The sequence below is a fragment of the Anomalospiza imberbis genome, chromosome 5 (genome assembly GCF_031753505.1).
Source record: "Anomalospiza imberbis isolate Cuckoo-Finch-1a 21T00152 chromosome 5, ASM3175350v1, whole genome shotgun sequence".
In the NCBI taxonomy this organism is placed as follows: Eukaryota; Metazoa; Chordata; class Aves; order Passeriformes; family Viduidae; genus Anomalospiza; species Anomalospiza imberbis.
In genome coordinates, this window is record NC_089685.1 from 71072622 (window position 1) to 71094863 (window position 22242).

The window sequence follows — 22242 nt, forward strand, 5'->3', positions numbered from 1 at the left end:
TGCTTTAATGCCTGCCTTGCATATGGTGCCTGATAACTTGAGGGATAAGGGGATAGAAATATATGTCACAAAACCACTACCAGCATGTGAGTGGGATATGCATAAATGAGTGGATGTGAATGGCTCTTTTCTAGGCCAACAGGCTTTCTGACGTTTCTTCATTATGTCTGAGAGTAATCTTCAAGCATGCAAGTCTTCCCTTGAAGAATACATTAGCAAAAGAAGGCTGTAAAAGGTTCTGTGTCATTAAGAGGACTTGACTTTAAGAGCAGCTCATGCTGCTGGTGAGAGAGTAAATAAATAAAAGTGCTGATTTTGAAATTAGTGTTCAACTATACAGACCAGAGGTGGTTAGTGCAAAATGCAAGGATCTGTGCATTGGTATAAATATCTCCTCATCAGTTTGTCCACGGATAATAAGATGGAAAAGCATTATCAACCTAGAGTTCATTTTATACATACCCCCCTCAGTAGAAGCCTAACCCTAAGCAGAGAAGGCTTACTTTTGGAAGAGCTGAGACATCTTTGATCACAAAGCATGAAGCTGGATCTGCTCTGACCTAGTTTGAATTGGTTGGATCCACTTTGAGCCAGCTGGATCCAGTCTGACACCTGAAACAAGCAGTCTGAAAAGCCTTTGGGTTGCCCCTCATCGCTACTATGGACAAACGACCAGTGCACAGCCAGGGCTGAAATGTGCTGACCATGTGTTGAATTCACCTGAACTGACACAACTGAGACTCAAAGGAGACAACATCAGAGTCCTCACCCCGACTGTTTTTTCCTCTTAAGAATTTCCATATGTTTTCAATACAAAATTCAATATTTGCTGTCCAAACAACGCTGTAATTTGGACTTTTCTTTCTTTCCACTATTCTGTGCATTCAGTTTCAGATATTTGTAGATAATTGTGGGTTGCTACAGCCATCATATTCAGGATGAGAGGAAAAACCCCATCTCTCCTACCAGAATATTTATAGCTGCCATATTACTTATGGTTAGGAATGCATTATGCCAGTTATTAAAATATTAACATATTTATATGCCATTTACTACTCAAATGCTAATAAAACAAAAACAGAAAATTAAAGAATGGTAAAATATCCCATTTTAATTTTTTAAATCTTTGATATAGAGTTTTTTTGGTAAATACAGCAAATGCTTCTAATTATATTTTAACAAGCAGTTAGGAAGAGGTATGCCTCCTATTGGATCCTAAGTGACTAAAAATGACCTACTTTAATTTTATTCATTATCTCTAACTGTTATTAGAACCTGTATTTGACATATGTGAATATTATTTGATCTTTTCAAACCACATTCATTCTCATTAAGAAAGCCCCAAGACATTTTCTTTCAGAATATTTTTCAAATATTCTGAGATTTTGCTTGTTATGTGAAATGTGACAGCACTTTCAAGTTCTTTATTATAGTTTTTTTTCTACGGCAAGAACCAATTATCCCTTCCCAGTACTGGTGTCTAGTTTTGAACTCAATATTTAAGCAATTAGTAGCTGTATCTGTAAATTAATACATCTATATTGCTAATGTAGTTTTAATCTTACAAAATGAGTAAGAACAACCTTTTCCAATGTTACTAAATGTAAAGAAATGTTTATTTGAGTTAAAATGAAATTAAACTAGGAGAGGACAAGCAATGGATATAATTTTTTTATGGCACTTCAGCTTTTCTTTCTCTGAAGAAGACTACCTAAAGGAACACTACCTTTTTTTTTCCAGAAGAGTTGCTTGTTTTGCAGAAATCGAACTTATTTTCACACTTTTACATACAGTAATTGCTGACTATATAGACAACTTTGTGACAGACTCAAATCCATTAAAGTATTTGAACTTTTAATACAAAAAAACCTTCATTTTAAGTTAGGAATATGCTGAGTACTATGCTGAAAATGTTTCAAGTCAGAAATTATATTTAGCTGTAATTAAGTATCAGGGCTATGAGTTATTATGAATACACAGTGATTGATAGAGATTTTACTGTTTGTTATAAAGCTCCCTTTTTGGGAAGTATCTGATATTTCACTAGATCAGAGAAATGAATCTTGATATGTACAGATGCATCAGATTTCAAAATACATTTCATCAGTAATCTACACAAAATAGCTCTTCTGGCAAATGAAAACTAATTTCTTCATTTTGTTTTCTTATCTTGCCTGCAGAAAATGAGTAATAACAAAACTGCACTACACAGATTTGAGTTCATTATTACCTTCTTATGTTAATCACCAATTAACGTTTTCTTTCTCTCATGAATAAAAATTCTATAAATATTTTAGGTCCACTTGCTGATGTGCTGATGGATGGGTTTATCTGACCTGCAGATGGCTGTTGTTACATCCTATTCATATTGATAGTCTTGGAATGTCTATCCAGAAATGCTGGAGAGGAAAATAGAAAAGTTGAGAAGGAAGAGAAAAACTACTAAAATTGCATTGAGTCTGCTATTCAGTTCAAATTTTGTGTAATACTAACGTCATTATATTTCTTTCCCTGATGTGGAGAGATTATTCTAATGCTGCACTTACAGCAAAGTGAACAAGCTGATGAGAAAAAAAATCGAGAGTTGGCTTAATATTTGACTACTGCAGCTAGAATTGCCTTAACTCATCTTTGCTAGATTGGTGAGAAAAGATAAATGCAAAAATTAGTTCAGGTAAAGCTTTTCCTAGGAGTTTGAAATACCTAAATGTGGGAACATTGAGAAAGGACAGGAGGTCTGAGTGCTTGGCAGACTGAATTCAGACTGAAAGAAGCAAGGTGTGGAGCAATATCTGTGCTTTGAATTTCTAACTTTCCTTGTCGACTCAGAGATCTCACTGCCCAGTTCCTGCTGTCATTAAAACACAGACATTAGCAAGGTTTTATCTCAAACCCGCTCAAACAGTGGTTTTAAGCATGAGAAAACAAGGCTTATTTTCTTAATCTTGTTCTTAGAAACAGTTGAACTCTTTTTATCCCATTCGGCCTGAGGCAGATATTCGACCCAGAAAATTTCAGCCAAACATTTCTGGAGTCTGAAAAAGTTACAAACAGCAGAACAGGTGTCTTACACGACAAAGCAATTGTTAGGCAATTAAAGGCATAGATGTTCCATCTAAGATGTTCCACTTAGGCCACTCATGCATGGACAAAAATAGAAACATTTTGTCGCCTTCATTGCAAGGGGAGCTGCATAAAACTGAACCAATGCGGTCAGGCCAGAATTAGTCTGGGATACTAGCACTTAACACAATGAAGAAACAGACAAAACATGCTTAGGTCCAAGCTTTTAGGTGTGCATGAACCATGAGCTAAGGCATGTAAAGATTAACTCCTAATTTAAATTATCCCCATTGACAATTTAGAGCTCAGTGCAGGCCACAGAAAAACGGGATAAATCCTTTGGTTAATCTATAGCGAGCTCCATTCTATCATGAATTACATATCAGCTATAACTGAGACAAGATGTGAAAGTACTGCAGCATTGTCACCTCCTGAACTCATTCTGATGCTCAATACTCTTATTTGTTTCTATTTTTTTTCCACTCAAAGGATATTTTCACAATCCTTGTTGACAACAAAGTAAGTTTGCTTGCACTGGTAAAATTCTGGATAACAGTAAGGATTTTAATATTTCTATATTCTGTTACTTACCCCATCTCAGAGAGTGTAAAGATGTTTTCCAGGGTGTAATGTGAAATCTTTTACTTCTACTTATAAGATTAAAATACAAAACTCTGTTGGAAACAGATGAAAAAGTGAAAAAAGACAAAGAATATTTTAAACTTCTTGCAAACAAATGTTACTACACTAAAAATAAGGTGCTACATACAAAAGTTCTACAAAATATTCCAGTAGACTGGATTTTTTTTTTTTTAAGGTATTGGAAGCATTTCACTCTTCCTTTAAATGTAGATTTTGGCTATGGGAATTCTGATTTTTTCATCACTTATGTACAAATAATAACTTCAGCTACACTAAGAAAACACCTTCAAAGACAGAAAGCCTATGGATTTTTTAAGGAGCTTAATCTCCACTGAAAATTCTTTTCTCAGCCTGATACTTTGCACCCAGATCATATTTGTTTCACATAGGCTTTCTAACCTTTACTGCTCTTTCAGAGGATGTGTCTATGATCAGTAGAAATATGATTCTGCAGGTAGTCCTCGATTTGCTCCACGGAGAAGTGATGCCACCAGATAGGTGAGCTGACATATTTCCCACAGAATCAGTGGGGCTGGAAAAGGCCCCTGGGATCACCTCTGAGCCAGCCTAGGACCCAACACCACCAAGTCAACCAGACCACATCCTGGAGCCTTAATTTTGCCTCTGTTTTCAATCATGTACGTAGCTACCACAGTATAATTTGGCAGCAGGGGAGACATCGATCACTTTGACAAAGCCTAGAAGAGGGAAAGTTTATTTTTTTTACGGCTACCATTACTGCCAGGATAGAATTCTATGATATAGGTACAAATTCACTAAATGGGGACAGGATGCTATTTGTTTTTTTAACATCTCAGGTGTACATGATTTCAAACAGAAGCAAAATTAAGGCTCCAGGATGTGGTCTGGTAGACATGGAGGTGTTGGGTCCTAGGCTGGCTCAGAAGTGATCCCAGAGGTCTTTTCCATCTCATCCTTTATGCCATTTTCTTCGGATTAGAAAGTGAACTCTTCAGCCAGAACTTCACACCTTGTTGGTTACTCTTCCAGAAGACATGCTCTGTTTCTATAAATTGCTAAGAAATGGCTGACTGTCTGCTGAGACTCAAGACATTATTCAACAGCTTGAGAAAAGCATGACCCACCCTCCCAGAACTGCAGAGAGGTGGAAGCAAAGGAGGGAGAGGGGCAAAGGAGATGCTGTGGTTGAGCCTGTGACTGATGCTGCAGGAAGGCTGAGCCAAGTGGCCACTGCAGCCATCGCTTGGCGCTACAGGACTTGGTCTCTGCACTGAAGTTGACTACAGAAGTTCTCAGAGTCTCCTTTAGCAGGTCTACTTTCAGCAGAAAGGTGAGGCACCATTTTCTCAATGACCCTCTCCCTCTCCTAATGAAGAGCTGCCTGCATGTGTGCAGGAGAGCCTGGAGAGCTAATCTGTGCTGAGAGGTTTGGGGCTGATATGAGTGAGTATGAAAGTAAAAGATATGTTTCTTAAGGAATGCAGCCACTCTGAAGAACACTGAGAGTGCTTTATCTCTTATTCAAATCATGATGATCATATTTTTTAAAATTACATCAATTTTTAAGCATCATTCATGTCTACCTTCTGTTAATTAAAATGTTCTCTGCCTAGTCCATATACATGCAAAACTGCAGTTTGCAGTTTGACAGGATATTATTGAACAGTATGTGAATTGGTTTAAAAGTAACCAGATTTGAAGCATCCATCAGTCAGTAACAGTGCACTCATAGGTCACTGGAGCTGTCAATTTCAATCAACTCTGTAATTAAATACATCACCAATATAGATTTTGTGTAAGAATGTCACTTGTTCTTCAGATGTCTGCTACTAGGACAAATCACACTTCAGTGTCTTTGAATGTGCCTTCTAAATACAGTTTTTTAAAAGAGCATAACAAATCCATCCATCTCAATCCAATTTGCCGAATAGAAATTTGTTTAACTAATACATCGTCTAAACACTGAATTAAAAAAAAGTATGTGTGTTTCCTTTTCTGCTTAAGTGGATGCTGTAATGCTATAGTAGATATTTTATTGTTTATCTTAAAACTCTTCTGCTGGTATTTGTTATGTAGAATAAAAAGAAAGAGCAGTATGTCACAAAAAGAGAAATATTATTCACATCATCTGTAATTAAAATTTCTTTGCTTCATGTTCAAAAACAAAAGAGCAGAATCTTCAGACACTGGGAAATAAATAATTAATTCTAATATTTCTAGGGATAGAAATACCAGGCATTTTGAAATAAAAAAAAAAAAGGGAAAAAAAAGAAAAACCCGTTTAGTGCCTTTGAGTGTCAGATTCTTCTATTATACTTGCCACTAGATTGGAAAAGTCTGAAACAAAGCTGAATTACCACATATATATTGCCTGCCATTTGATTTAATCTCCAAATAAGCTCCAGGAAGCAGGTCCCTGGACAGTTAATCTTTAGTTTTGTAGCCCATGCACATTTTCAATAAGGTTACCAGGGAATTAGGCCCGGTAGGGAGGGGAAAGGCATATTGTCTTATTCTAGAGACAACTGTCGAGATCCTGCTAGCAAATTATAACTCCCTTAATATAAAAAACTTTATTAGCCAGGTCCCTGCTGCAGTGAAACTGTAGGCACTCAGGAGGGGAATGTTCTTCATGTTTTCTCCCTGGAATCAGATACTTGTCCAGTTTTAAATATATAAACTCGAAATATTACAGGTATAAGACACTTTAAGGTGCAGTTCTGCAGCCTAGACAATGCTAAGGATTGCTGAGGATTCTAAGGGGAATGCTGATGGACTGGGGGGGTCAGAGATTTACCACATGCAATAGTGAGGTTAGGGAGGGCTGGTTTGTTTCCCTCTTTAAGCAGCAGTACACAGGTTTGTGGGACACTAGATCCCTTAACGACTGCACCTAGAGCCAAGAGGAATCTCTAGAAAAAGTGAAATACATAAATAAACCCAGGGCTTTATTTCCTGTGTTGTGCAGTCCCCGGGGTATGAATGAAAACCTGCAGCAATGAAGCACTTTAGACCTCTTTAGAATATTTAGGTCTACATTCCCAACTCAAAAGCATATGATACAGGCAAATTTTAAAATAAAGACACTTGAAAAGACATGCAACACAGTAAAAATCCAGGTAAAATATCCCAATGCTCATGTCCTGTGAGGGAAACATATATGTCCATGCTCTTCTCATATGCAAAAAAAAACAGAACAATGGAAAAAATTATATTAAACAAAGGAAGAGGAATTGGAATGAATATACTTTGAACTATGGCAGTTTCAGGAAAATCTAGAGAAAGGCTGATAAGACAATTTTTTAATAAGACTTGGAGGAGTATAGAAGAGACCAGACAGAATTGCATCAGAGTGGAAGCACAATAGCTAATCTGCAAGAGTAATTGTGGCATTGGTGCTTCAAACAACTGAAAAAACCTTTCTATCAAATTAAGGTTCAGGTAAACATGTGTCTCATTTACATGCTGCAGTAGCTTATAGTTTATTTGCATTTTCTAAATTGTCAAGGTAAAGAAACAAACAAAAAAAGACAAAAACCCACATTAAGAAATATAAAGGAAATGTACTTTGAACTCAGGGAAAATTCAAGGAAATACAATAAATAGAATCTAATGGGTGAAAAAAAATTTCATCTAGCTCATAAATCAACATAAACCATTTTTCCCACTCATTCCCTTCTCACTGTTGCACTATTGGCAGGGTTAAGGCTGTGGTTTCTGCCTGCAGTCTCCTTTTATCTGTGAACTTGATGATTATACTTTTTTTACAATCCCATCAAAAATAGCACCGTGCTTTTGGCAGAGCAATGAAATTATTCATCACAATTTCAGATGACTTCTCTCCTACACTGAGGACAGCTGGGACAATGCCTCCTTCACATCCTCACTGCCCTCTTACCTGCCTTTGAGGCAGTGTACCACACTGCTTTTGAAACTATTCTCTTTTGGCCTCAGTGCCCCTCTTCTTTTGCACTTCTCTTCCTAGAGTTGTCTAATCATTGCTGTAGTGTACTCCTTGGTAAACCCTCCTCATCCTCTCCCAGTGTCCTACTGGGGGCCTTTTTCTTCTGCCCACTTTTCATCTCTGGGTAATCTCATATGCAAACGAAAGCTCAGTGAAATGTAACACTGACCTCTAATCAATACCCGAGACAAGTCTCCATCTTCTTATGGACTGCAAGCTGCACCTCTCCCTCTTTCTTCTCTGCTCAAGCTATAAAGGGTACACAAGAAAGGAGGAAGATGTGCATTTCAAAACGTGGGAAGGATGAAGATGGGCCTCAAAGGATTGCCTTATTATCATCTGTAAAGCCACCTCCTCATTCATCTTCCTGGTCTTAAAATTCACTTGTGTGGTGCCCATGGAGCCTGATAAGTGCTAGGTCCCAGCTGTCCTGGAGCTGCTAGTGTGTCTGTCTCCTATTCCTGAATTCAATATATATATATATATATATATATGTATATATATGTGTGTGTATATATATATATATATATATATATATTTGTTTTTAATTTTTAATGCTTTTACTGTAAAATCCCTAGGGCAGGAACCATTTTTGTGTTTGTACAGAGATAAGCAAAGTGAAATACCAGATTCTGACTGTATCAGACAGGGACTATGGTGCCAGAAAATGTTGTTAACCCAACTCAAGCATCTCTACCACAAAGAATTTGCGCTTGCTGTGAAAAGATGTGTGGAACTGGAAGAACAAACGGCCTTGACTCTGGGAATGTGCCAGAGCCTCTGAAATGCACTTTTCCTTAAAAAAGACACATGTGCCTTCAAGATCTGACACTTGGTAGGAAGGGCCATTGCAAGAAAAAAGGCAATATTAAAATACTAAGAGCTGAGTTCCTCCCCCAAGGAGTGGATTATCATGGTCCATGTGGTCATACTACCCAAGCCCACCTTCATATGGCCCCAAAGACTTAATTTTCTTCTATCCTAAGATATGTTAAAGTATATTATTCTGCCTCAGTGCCCCAGAGCAAAATGTGCAGGATTCAGACCATAGTAAATAGATTATTGGGGAGAGGAATTTAAAAATCTGTGTGACCAAATCATGAGAACCTAATCACTCTACAACCCAACCAGAGAAATTTGAATAGTGTTTCAGGCACATTAACCTCAAATAGCTGATCTGAGCAATTTTTTTTTCTTTTTTTTTTGGTCATCAGTAACAGGTGATAACTCAATTGCAATTTCTTGTGAATTACATTACACAGTTCAACATAGTTGAAGGAATCCTTCCATCAGAATTATAACTCAACATCTAAATATGGGGTAAAAAAAGGTAAAAGAGGAGAAGACATGCAAATTTTTCCTGGTACTTTGTTTTATTTTTAGGCACTAGATAGATTTTACAGGGATTGATTAAGGGTCACTGGTAGATAAGGGAAATTTACAGTACAGAAGGCCGGTAACATGTGAGGCTATGTTTAACAACCAGTGTAGGATCTATATGGGAAAAGATGGGAGCAGTGCAACAAAGCCTGCTATAATGTAAGTGCTCTACAGAAAACCTGCCACTGCTGTCGGTGAAAGAAGCCCTGCTGCACTTTTAATTTTTATTCTACACATAATTCTTATTTCTATGATGTCATACAAGCAACAGAGCAATGGCACTGTGGGAGCACCCCCATGGACACTTGCAATTCTTAATGATGGTAAAGACACAGAAATAAATTTTGCCATGATACGTACCAAAGGGTGGGATATTCCTTGGGCGGGTGGCTGAATACAAGAAAAGAAATTTGGAGAAAAGCAGAATGGGGAGAGTCTTTAAAGTTTGGTTTGAAGCTTGGAATTTGCATTTTGGAGCAAATATAATGGGTTTTTAATCTGTTTTGATTCTGAATCAATAACAACATACTGGTGAGCCAGATACTGATGATTCTCATAGAATCACTTTTTGCAGGGGTGTCAAGGAACTTTTGTTTCAGGAGGCACCAAAAATGAGAGATTTCTGAAGGCAAAGTATCAACATCTGCTGGATGAGAGAGACCCTGTATGTTCCAAATCTGGTTCACATTCCTCTTCATATAATGCCTTCTATGCAGTCAGAACAAGAGGTCTCATTTATTTTAATCCACTTAAGTAAAAATTTATGAGGGAAATTAATTTTGTGTTAGAGTTATGTTCTGCTTCTATAAAACTAAAATCCTTTAGTCTAATCTTGACTTTTTAAATCATAGATGATGGTTAACAATCTAAAGTCTAATACATCTTGACACAAGACATTGCTTCAAATCCAAAAGTTTCAATGGTCCATTCTGAAACTAAAATGCTTTTTTACCCCACAATGTCTCTGCAGATTTTCTACATTCCCACAGAACATTTCAATGTTGACAACTTAAAATTTTTGATCAGACCTGCTCCGTGGTAAAGGATTATTTTATATTCCCCCATTAAGAAAGTGGGAGTTTACACCTTGGAGAGACAATGACTTGCCCTGAACACGTACAACTTCTCAGTATTGCAAAAAGCCTTCTTAATGAAATGTTCTAGATAATTTATCCCTAGTAAGGTAGCAAATTTTCCTTGAGAATGTCATCTTGAGCATTACAGTGCTTAGCCATTCTCTTCCAATATTACACTGCGATAAATAAAACGGGCAATGAAACTTCCTATGACTCTCAAAGGTGAAATTCAGCCTTAGATTGGCAACCATAATAAATAACCATGACTCTTAGATCTGGTTAACTGACCAGCCAAACAAGAAAGTGTAGGAGTGTCAAGCCTCCATGGTGAGGATGACTTGAGCAGACGTAGTGCAAGGAGACCATACACTACACTACAGATATTTAATGCAGCTTCCAGCACAATAAACAATGTTCACTTTTCACTAAGATGGACATGTCTTTAAATAAAATCTTCAGGCTAAAAAAAAAAAAAAAAAAAATGTCGATCAGGGATTTCCCCTGAAAAAAGTTCTGACCTGATAGTGATGGCAAATGGCTTATAGTATATATCATAGAAGCAATATTTATTTTTCTCTCTCTCCCTGCCAGACATTTCAAGAGCCAAGGATGCCAAAGGACACAAAAGATACTTTGTGTTCTTGATCCCAGTGGTGATGTCTCCTCTGTGAACATCTTCTTTCAGGAAAGTTGGACTTCCCTGATACATTCTATGATTCTGAAAGGGAAGTATTTTACTCCAGTAATACCCAGATGTAAATGACTCAGGACAAATATGAACTTTGTGGAAAGGAAAAAAAAAATTAAATTGTCTTGCAAATTGCCTTGCCTGCAAGACAGAAGAGGAGAGACCATTTACAAGGGCATGAAGTAATGGGACTCGGGGGAATGGCTTCAAAATTAAAAAATGCAGGTTTAGATAAGATAGTAGGAAAAAATCCTTTACTGTGAGGGTTGTGAGGCTGGAAAAAATTGCCTGGAGAAGTTGTGGATGCCCCATCCCTGGAAGTGCTCAAGGCCAGGTTGGATGGAACTCTGAACCACCTGAGCTGGTGGAAGGGGGGTTGGAGCTTGGTGATCTTTAAGGTCTCTTCCGACCCAACCATTCCATAATTCTATGATTCCATGAAATGCACTTGGAAGCAACTTAACAAATCAGAGTTAATCTGCTGAACACAGGTGCTACTTCCCTTCTGTTCATCCATGCAGAGTGACAACAAAAAGAAGCCACCGAGCTGCGCAGCTTCTCATACCTTTCACCAAAACACAGGGAGAGGAAGAGAAGAAAAAAGGGTGGTGAACAGGGAAGGTTTAGAAAGAGAATGTGAACAGTTCCTCCTACCTCAGGTGTTTCTCACAGTGCTGTGCCTGGGACGGGCCCATCTTCCTGGAGATCCTCTACCATAAAGCAGAGCTGGAGGACAGGACGTGCTGATGAATAGAGCTGGCGTGGATCTGGTTCCCAGCAGGTCTCCTGAGGGCCTGCAGTTCTACTCGTATTTGACTTTCCCTAAAGGAAAACCTGCCCCCCTGAAGTAATAGGACAGAAGGAAAATGAGGTAAAGTCCAAGATCTTCTTAAAGAAAGAGTTCAACCCCAAAATCTTCTATGGAAAAATAAAAGATAAAAACAATGTAGAAGAACCATTTAGCAAGGAATCTGTTGCAAAGTTCCATTTTTTACTATTTATTGGCCATATTAAGAAAAAAAAAAGAATTAAAAAAAGTCAAAGTATGACATATTATGACATTGTCAAAAGACCCAATTTGATTTAGGCATTAAAATCCCATTTTTTAATAGAAACTCAGAAATGGACTCAGCTAAACCCTCTCAAAGAAATCTTTGCTTCATTTTTTAACAGCATGAGGATAAATGAGAAGCTTATGAGAAGCAAGACTAATGTGAAATAAACAGATTCTTTTTAGCCACGGCCGGAATCACAGGATTGAAAAATTCCAAAAAGGATTTATTTGCTCAAACTGGGTATATTCCTTGTTCCATGGGCGGGGGGGGAGGGGGTGTCTTATTTTAACTTCTCAACCAAGGCTACTTGTAAAAATGTTGTGGGTTTCATTCATAAAACTACCCAAAAATGGTTCTAGGTTTCTTTAAGCACTCAGTACTTGCTGTGAAGATAGATACTGCCATGTTCAAGCATCCAAGTACCATTCGTATGGTTCTGTTCTGGATTACCACGTGATCTGGAGCAGAAGCCTTTGTTTATCTTCTCAACACAGTGGTCCTTCCAGAATCCAAAAGCAGGAACTTCATCCATTAACAGGAGGACTTAAACCAGGAACCAGCTGAGGTGAGAGATGGTTTTCATTTGCTGCAGGATCATAATAGGCAGAGAGAATTTACAAAAAAAAACATATCTCACAGTGCCACCACACACTTACTTCTGCTCTGAGCAGGTGTGAGCTGGTTTTGTGCGTGGCCCAGGCTGACTTGAAGCCACTTACTGACTGTATTCAGTCTCCCAGCAAAGCTTATTACTTTGTGTCCATGCTGTACTCATGTGTCTACACACCTCTTGGCTTGGGTGCAGCCTGCTCAGAGCACAGGGATCCAAAGCTCACACCTGACTGAGAAATGTTAGGTACACAGATATCATATTAGGTATAACAGAAATATAATAACAGAGTGATAAACAAAATGACACTGAGAACAGCATCTTCTGCTTTTGTCACCCCCTTGGTACAGGACAAGAAATACACTAAAAAACCCATTAAAGATGATTTTGCTTATGATTTGAAGCATATACAGTTTACAGATTATTAGATTAATGACAATTTGACCTTGAAAACACCTCTATCTGCTGAAAGAGCAACACTCCATCACCTGTTTTGATTCATTAATGTATCATTTAACTTGGTATGACACATGTTCAGCAGTTATAATTACATTATGGCCTCCCTATTACATCAGCTCTGCTCCAAGTTTCTGTCACCACAAGTCCAATTTTCAACACAGAGCAATCCAGTGCACTCTTTCCTTATTAGTGTCATCTTTAATGTAGCACAGAGTCTGAACCATTACTTGGCACTGAGAGTTTAACAGCAATTAACCCCTGCTCTATCCCCAGGGAGAAGTACATCAGCAACTTGCCAAAACACTGTAAACAAGCTGGCCAAGATCAATGCAAAACCATGCTGGCTGCAGAGCACCTACTGTATTAATTTAGGATTGATACAGAAAAAGAGAAAATAGTCTGCATGAGATTGACCTAAAAGGATGGCCCACACAGGTTACACGATTTTCTGTAAGCTGAAAAGGGAAAATTCAAAATCCCCAATCAGCTGCCTCATAAACACACATTCTTTTCTGCCTTGGATTTTACATTAAGCTGATCACCATAGGACTGGCAATGATTGCAGAGAATAAATATTTATTACCAGAAAATATGGTAAAAAAGAGAAAACAATTATTTTTTTTTTTTTTTTAGGTGATGAATTAAATACATTTCAAACTTTACCAGTAAAGAAAACAAAAAGAGTGAAAATGCCAAAATGCCAGTATCTCTCTGCTTCTGGTTATGGAACAGGACAATGCACAGCAAAGCCAAAACCAAAGCTGAAGGTTCTTCCCCCGCTGCATCAAAACAAAGCAAGCCGAGGACTGCAGGACTCCCTGGAGGTCCCTCACATCAGCAGCACACTTGCAGTGCAGAAGACCTAGAATATGAATTATTTGAAAAAGCAGTGAAAGAAGTCTTACATCTGAAACTTTCCAAACCCTGGCTATCTGTCCATTTCCATAAACTCATAGGTGGGAAGTTTTAAAATGGGTACTGTTGACCTAATTAGAGAGACAGATGTGGAGGATTTACATGTAAAATACCTAATAGTGATCTATTAAATTTCGGGAACACCAAAGCCTGCCAGTTTAATACTGCCGTGGCATTGAACTTTGCAATGCTTATCGGTAGCATAGGATCTTTCTTTTTAGACTTTGCAGATTTGGACTGAAAATTTGAACTATATAAACCTAAATATGTTCTTAAATCTACTTAAATATTTACTTAAATCGACTGGGAACTGCCATTGCTTTCACTTTTGAAAAATCAGGCTGCAATTTAAGCCTTCAGTTCTGAACTTCCCAAACAGTCACTCTTTTAAGAGTTGCTTAACAATTTTAGCATATGATAATTTCAAAACTCATTTCAGTATTACCACCCAAGTATCCATTTGTGTTTGTGTTCTGCTAAATTAATATTCCAAGTAGAAGTGCAGCGAACCACATTTATTAATTATGATTTAAAAAAAAACAGTTAAAAAGGGGAAGAAAAAATATGGTACTACTAGGAAATTCAAAATTGTCAGGTCTAAAGGGTGTGTTTTTTTCAGTTCATTTGCAAAAAGGAGAACGTTTGAAATTAGGAATCTAAAACACAATTCAGTTTGTGTCTGAGTATGACTGCTGGCTAAGGTAGATGCAGCTCAGTGGAAAAAATTCTCAACTGTTATAAAGCAATTGCAGTATTTGCTCTTCGAGGTAAGTAGGAAAATTTTGATAATAGGAGGAAGATTGAAAAGAGTGGAAATAAAATTAAAATTATGTAAAACAAACAAACAAAACAGAGACAGTTTATAAGGCAGAAGGATCCCTCCATGTTAAAAGGCTTTGACATAGTTTCTTGTCTTAATTATGGCAAATAAAATCAAGAAAGACCTGAAAGACCATGAAGCAGAAAATATGACTCGGAATAATATGTGGAAAGCAAATTAAATACCAATATAACATAACGTTAGGAATGGAAAATTAGGGGCAGATCCAGATGAATGCAGGGATTCTGTGTGCCTGCCTTTTTTTTCACCTGTAGACCATGGGGTTACATTATGCTCTTTATTGTTTTCCTTCCCTCTTCCTTGGCAACAAAAGTGTTTTCATCACAGTATCACTATTCTGTAAGAACACGCTTGGCTGGTAGCTGTGCTCCCAGGGCTACTTTGTTTCACTCTGATGTAAACACAGGTGAATTTCAGGCTGAAATGGCACTAGGAGGGTAAAGAAGAGCACATCTGTTCTGCAGCAAATATTCCTAGAAACTTACATCCACTTCAAATTTCACAGCAAGAGCTTTACCAGCACCAGTCTAAAAGGGAAACAAAATAGCTTTATACCAGCAGGGACGATTTTTTTTTTTTCTGGAAATATTAGGATATTCTTTTTTAGCCTGCTTGAAAGATGTTGTAGTACAAAACACATTATATCCCTCATGTTGTTTTCATACCCAAAATAGTCTGTATATAATTAAGGGAAAAATCAAACTGTTAAGACCTAGTTAAAAAAAAAAAATCAGAAATTTATTGGCAATAAATTAAAGCTCTGCCTAGCTCCTTTATTCAACTATCTGCAAGTCAAGAGTCACAGATGTTAAGAGCTGTTACAATGCCAAGTTAATTTCCTGAAAATGAGTGCCTGAGGTTGGCTGAGGAAGAAGCTTACCAGTGTTCAACATGAGTGATAAAAAAAGTAAAACACAGCTTAGAGGAGATAAAGCTAAAGGTGATAATAGTGGAGAGAAGGAAAATTGGTTTGCTTTTTTTTTTTCTCGATAATATTTCAGCTGATCATAAACACCACAGCACAGACACTCCTGATAAATTATTCCTTGGCATGCTTGTTCTTTTCCCTGTGCTCTCTGCAGGGATGATGCTTCCATGAGACATCACAGAACTCCCACACTGCACCACAGTTCTTGCTTCCAGAAGAAATCTGGCTGTTTTATATACAAATAATCCATCAGCCCCACAGGTTGGGATGGGAATGAATTAGGACAGCAGAGAATCCCTTAGGATACCACCACAACAAACCAAACAATAATATTGAACTGGCTCGTTACAGTTTCTGACCAGTTGAACAAACTGAGATTCTTTTTTTTTTTTTTGTTTTGTTTTTTCTGGTCCAACAAGCCCAGAAATAAATAATTTGGGCTTGGATTTCTTGATGTAAACTCAAAAAAACTATCTGCAGAAGTAAGGGTTTTTTTCTACAAAAAAAAAAAAAAAACTTGTCTTAGAAGAGAGATCTTTTTATGAAAGGCAGTTTCTGACCTCTTCTATCACTGGTCTTCAAATTTCCTTCAGGTATCTCCAGATGTAAGGAGTACTCCAAAACCTCACATCAGGGCTGGAGGCAGGACAAGCAGCCAATACCAAGACCCAAAGCCAACAGAGAACCACCTGGTGCGACCTCTTGTACTAATTGACCCAGACACCCCTAAAGTGGGCCTGATTGCTGCTTGGCTGAAGGCTAGAATGCACAACCACATGCAGGCTTGACTCCAACGCTCTGGTCCATTTTCCCCCTTGCTATTCTAATTCCCAAGATGAAGGGATTGTTCATATATCTAATATGAATACGTGTGGATTTACCTACCTGGTATAGTGCTGCTCATTTCTCTCATTTCAAGTATCACTTCTATCAGTATGTCTTCAAGAAGGAGTTTACACACTGTAATCAAATAATCTTTAATCTGTTTAAAGAGCATTTTTAACATGCTGCTGCAAGGCAGTGTTTCCAGTCCTTGCGTAGTTACAGCAGCTCTTCTCCGTACTCTTTCCAAATGTTTAATATCCAAGTAAGATATAGGACGTGATTCTCTGGGACTTGTTTAGTCACTCACCACTCTGAAAAAGGACTATAAAAGAGAATCAGTAATGTGTTAAGCCAGCCAGGCAGCAGTCTAAGTGCCAAGAGCTGAAGAGCTGGGCGTAGTACTCCAGAGATCAGCAAAAAAGTTTCATTTTCCCTCCTTTCTCCTCCAAAGACAGAGGATGTTCAGGTCACATTTCAGACCCTTAGTTTTGCCATCATGCACCTTGAAGTTTAGTACCTTTGCTTTGACTTTCATCAAATGTTAGAGTCAGCAGGTATGTCTTCTCACAAAGTCAAAGTCAAATTACAGTTTGGAAGAAATTCCTGGGAATCGAAACCGTGCAGCTCTGCTCAGCTTTATCCTTAACTGTGTCTGTGTAAATCTTTCCTTCTTGCAATTCTTCCTTCCCCATTACATTTGAGTCTTGACTCACTGAGCAATTGTTTCAGACACAGAATCTAAAGTATTTCTCATCTTTTCCTCACTCTGATTGGTGTCATCTGTAATAAAATAAAGTATATTTCCAAGAAATTACATCGTGAGCTAAAAACAAAAGTCAAAGAGCATGTACACTTTTTCTGTTCATCCTAACACAGTCATTCTCAGGCTGAACCAAGGAAAAACAATTGGCACGACTTAGAAAGGACTCTAATAATGGCCAGTAGCAGTATATATCTGGAACCTTTCACCTTCAGAATGGATTTGGTCCAGATTGAGAGCAATTTAAAAGAAATATTGACTTCTGGATGCTTAGTGACCTGTGTAAAAATGAATTAATAATCTCAGCTGTTTCCTATAGGACATCACTAAAAGTGTCAGTGCTGTTGCCAGACCAAACGGCCCCTTCATTGAAAGGTGTAAAAGATTTTTCACTTCATTTATCAATACAGCACGCATAAATAGGTCACAGACTAGCCACAGAAATTGAAATCCTTCCAAGTCCCTGGCAGATTTTGCTATATCCTGCAATCCATCACTTAGCCTACACATGCAGGGACAAGTGGCCCGTGTGTTCACGTGTGGGGTATTGAGTCGGATGGCAAGTGACCAACTCCTCCTGGCTACTGACAGTGCAAGATTATTGGAGATTCACAAACTAAGAGTGCTGGGCCTCTCTGGAATGAATGGACAGGTACAGCACAAAGGAAAAAGTGAGGAATAGGCAAAACATTGACTTTCTCTCCTACAAGACAGCTGGACAATGCAGCAAAACTCATAATTTGTTGTTGGCAAAGGCCAGTAACCAATTGCTATTTAGTAGAACACATGCTGAAAATGGAGGGAAGTGCTATATTTCCTCTTGGAAGTGTCAGGGGTAGGTCAGAGAAAGAAAAGAACATCAGCACTTGCACAGATCTATGTGAAAATTCAGCTTTTAGTGAAAGCTCTTCAGTTATAAAAAGAATGTTTTGGCATGTACAGTTTTCTTAAGCTATTTGCAGATGGTTAAAAATACATTATGATCCAAAACTTTAAAAGTCCAGTGAAAAATGAGTAATAGCTCAAATCAACCTCTGTGTTTTTTAATTAGCTAAATGATTTAAAAAACTTTCACCAAGAAATGGGTTTTATATGTCTTATTCTCTTTTATTTTTTAACAATTACCTTGTGGTCATAAGCACTTTATCCTCTTCAGATGAGGTTAAAATGAGAAGCTGGAATGGGGTGGCAGAAGAGCTTGTATATCACTTGCTTTCCCCTTGGTCTTAACTCCAGAACAGCACAAGAAATAGCATTTGTCAGCAACACCTACAAGATCCATCAAAGCTGGAAGAGAAATGAGGATTTCTAGGTCTGCATCTGGCTTTTAGCATGTTTCCTATGTGACTGTGGGGACATGGATTTTTTTCCATGTACAAAATGAAGAGGGCAGCTACTCAAATACTATGCAAGAATGAATTAATATTTTTCCTGGCAAAACTATTTTTGAGCCCCAAATGAAGGACACTAATGACTATATATATATATATTTACCAATAGGTTACGTATTGTATTGCAATCATTATCAATATCTAGCAATTAATGAAGTATTTAAAAGGATCTTCAATTCCCTGATATTAAGCTACAGAAAAAGAGAAAACATCATACTTTTATCATGGTTCAAATGGCATCATAGCCTGAACATCCACTGGCACACTGAAAGAAGTGAACGTAGCTCAATCCTTTTTTCACTCTGGGGAAGCTCTTAACTATGAATAAAGACAATGTGGGTCAGAACACCTGCTATAACCTCTGATAGAAAACCTCTGTCTGACTGCTGTTAAAAGCTCCTGTAAACATATGAGGAAGACTACAATACTCTTCCAGGCCTCATTTTTCTTAACCCTAAATAACCGCCTCAGTTAGGCAGATTAGTCATCGAGCCTAGATGAAGGTATCTACACTGAAGCCAACTGAAGCGTGGTGAAATGAATCCTGCAGCGAAAAAGCTGGGAAACTGGGAAAAAGGCCATTTTCAGAAGATGGTTCTTGTGTTTTGACACTGAGCTGAATACCTCTAAAAGCCTGTGAATATCAACCCCTCCCTCACCATCCTAATTCCAGGCCGAGACTTTGACATCTTAGGAAGTGAATCAAAATAATGAGGTCCCCACTTGCAACAGGCATATGATGAGTAAGTAAATGAAATCATGATAATTAGAAACCCAAATGTAGGCAAAAAGTTGCACATAGGCTGTGCATCTCTTTTATTTTTTCCCCTCAGGCACTAACTTATCTTGGCCAAACCCTCCTCTCTACAAGTTCAGAGATATTTTAATTTTGAACTTCAAATGGAGTGCAAATAAAACACCAAACAAACTTAGGATGTTGCACAATTGTCAGTGGGGTCCATTTTAATATTTAACGACCTGGACACCTGTGACTACTGCTAAAAATAAAAAGAACTAATTTAAAAGGAATTATTGACATAATATAACACATGATAGTCTGTTAATAAAAATGCATACTTCTAATTGAATGCTGGCACCTAGCCACCAACTAAGCATAACTTCAAAAGCAACAGCTGGGAAAGCATCTTTTAGCTTTTAATTACAGTCGCTCGTAAGCCACTTATCTTTTCAACTTCTTTCTTCAGAAAGCATTTCTGTTTCATAGGAGTGAGTTCAAAGGTATTTACAACATGTAGGGTAAGAGAACTAGCTCTGACATAGCCAAACTCCACTTGTCAATTTGAACTCTGGACTAAGACAACTATTCTAGCTTTGAAGTGCGAGTCACATTTGAGCCCAAAAGAACACAGGCTTTGGGTTTGCTGTTCAGTTTTTTTACCCTTTTTTATCTATAGGTGCAGGATAAGAATTTTTATCATATTTGTTCTATTATTTGTATTTCAGCATTATGTCAGGGCTTCCACTGAAATTGAAGTTGCATTATGCAAGTATTTTGCTGTTCAAATACATAGTGAGCACTTGTAATCTCAGGTGATTCAGTCAAGGAAGGGAGAAGGAACTATTGAAGAGTTTGGGAAATGGGCATGGAGACAGACCTGAGTCCTGAAAAGTGATAAATTCTGTATCTGCATCCAGAAAACTGTTTTCTTTGCATTTAAGGGAAAAAAATGCAAGAATATATATTATTAAAACTCTAAATGAGTTAAAAGTATTTGCTAGACTGGCTACATGCCTTGGCGTTTTTGGAGAACAGACCCAGAGAAAGCTGTGACTTATTTCAGGTAATATCCGAAGTCCTACAGTCTGTGGTGCTACTCTAGATTTCCTCCACCACCAAAGAGACACAGAGAAAGTGAGAGATACAGAAATGACCATGGAATGACTCTTCCCAAACTAAAAGAGGTCTCTGCAGCCCATCTCTGTTCACTGACTCAAGAAATCCAGATAATTTCTTTAGATTAAGCCCTAACATTTTAGCCAGCTAAAATTAAACTCAGTCCTGCCTCCACTGTCTTTGTGTCTGTGTAAAAACGCTCTTCCCACACCTAGGAAATTAACTGTCCATCTGTGATTTGAAACAAGAAATTCACCCCTTAGACTCTCATCCCTTTCCTCCTCTGATATGCAAAGTCATTTATGCCAACTAAAGTGTTTTTGCTATTAGAAACTCTACTAAGCAGAATAATGTTTGTTTTTTCACTTACAGAGTTAATAGAAAGAGGATGTGATTATAGGGGCCTTATAAAAAGCAAACTCATCTCCTTTAAGAAAACACACAGAGACATCCATAAATTGTAACAATATTAGCAGATAACCACCAGGAAAAGGTTACTGGAGAGAGTTAATAACTATATAATTTGACATAATCAGGAGGACCTTTAAAGAAGAGTTTGAAAGAAGAGTTTCTGGAATGTTGCAGACCCTGTGAGGACGTGTAGTACAAGCAATAAGTCAAAAAAGTCTATTTCCTTAAAGATAGATTAATTTATGAAATGGAACAGATGAATTGGCAATTGTGTGGAAGGGGACTAAACCTGAAATGCACCAGAGGTCTTTTCCCATCCCACAGAAATAACATACATCAGAATATCCCAAGTTCTTAAACTTGCTGAAGGATTTTTTCTAACTGCAATTCTATTAACTACTAGTTAAGAGCTATATCTAAGCCAGTTAATCTAAAAAACCTTTTCTGCAAAATCAAAATCCCCTTTACCCTTTTTTTGTGGCTTTTCAAGACATTATTCATACAGAGATAAGAGTATGTCTTTGTAGGAAGATAAATAGGATGCAGGAAGACTTGGAGGCCTCTGTCCACTCTGCAGGCACAATTCAGGGCAGATTTTGACAAGAGACTAAGAGGCTGCTTTGTGCTAAGCTGTCCTGTCCTTCCACATTGCACAGGACCACCAGGAGAAAAGATGACAGATAGGAACCAGGTCTGTCCCTTCTCAGGGAGACACTGCCAAACCAGCTTAGAGCACTGAGCAACAAGTTTAGGAAGAAACACTTTTTTTGCATTCATTTCCAGTCCCAGTGGAAGTGGCAGAGCTATGAATCCTGAATCCTTCTCTCCTGCATTGCAATTGTGCTTGTCTGAATAGCACCTGCAGAGCAGAATGGGGTATCCTATTAAAAAAAAAAAAAAAAAAAAAAAAAGTTCGCATGAATAATCACTGCCAGCTATTGAAATACCAGAATTTCAGTCAGCACTACTATAATCTGGACAGCTCATGCAGAGTTCATCACCAGTTTTGGGATACTATGATTTTGGTTGTAAGGTCTTATCTGATTAATTTTTTGCATATGTAGCTGCATATCTTCCACAGCAAAGTCCAATGTATTCCTCAAACCTTGCACTCTACATTTATAGCAAAGGATACAAAAAATAAAAGCTAATAAAGGACTTGTGATGCAGTGTAAACAGGATGACTGGAGTTTATTAATCATAAATGAAGGTGATGAGTAGTTCAGGAGGGATAGAAATGAACAGGCAACCTTGCTGAAAGGTCAGAAGCTTTCAACAGTGAGCTGCCTCTGCTCCTTTCAAAGTTCCCTTCTAAGTTTAGGGTCACAAAGCATCACTAATGCTACTATTAAATCTGAAGGATGTTTTAAAACATTTAAAACATTTTATTTTTTTCC

At 37.8% G+C, this 22242-nt stretch overlaps 2 long non-coding RNA genes across 2 annotated transcripts; both read right to left on the reverse strand.

Moving 5' to 3' along the window:
* Positions 1-1091: 1091 nt before the first annotated feature.
* On the reverse strand, positions 1092-3716 carry LOC137475058 (uncharacterized). The gene is made up of 3 exons (XR_010999673.1): positions 3655-3716; positions 2494-2561; positions 1092-2399 (listed from the first exon to the last, which is right to left on the reverse strand). It is a non-coding gene; the product is annotated as an uncharacterized lncRNA (long non-coding RNA).
* Positions 3717-16566: 12850 nt separating this feature from the next.
* On the reverse strand, positions 16567-21448 carry LOC137475059 (uncharacterized). Its single transcript, XR_010999674.1, has 2 exons — positions 21314-21448; positions 16567-17208 (listed from the first exon to the last, which is right to left on the reverse strand). It is a non-coding gene; the product is annotated as an uncharacterized lncRNA (long non-coding RNA).
* Positions 21449-22242: the final 794 nt, after the last annotated feature.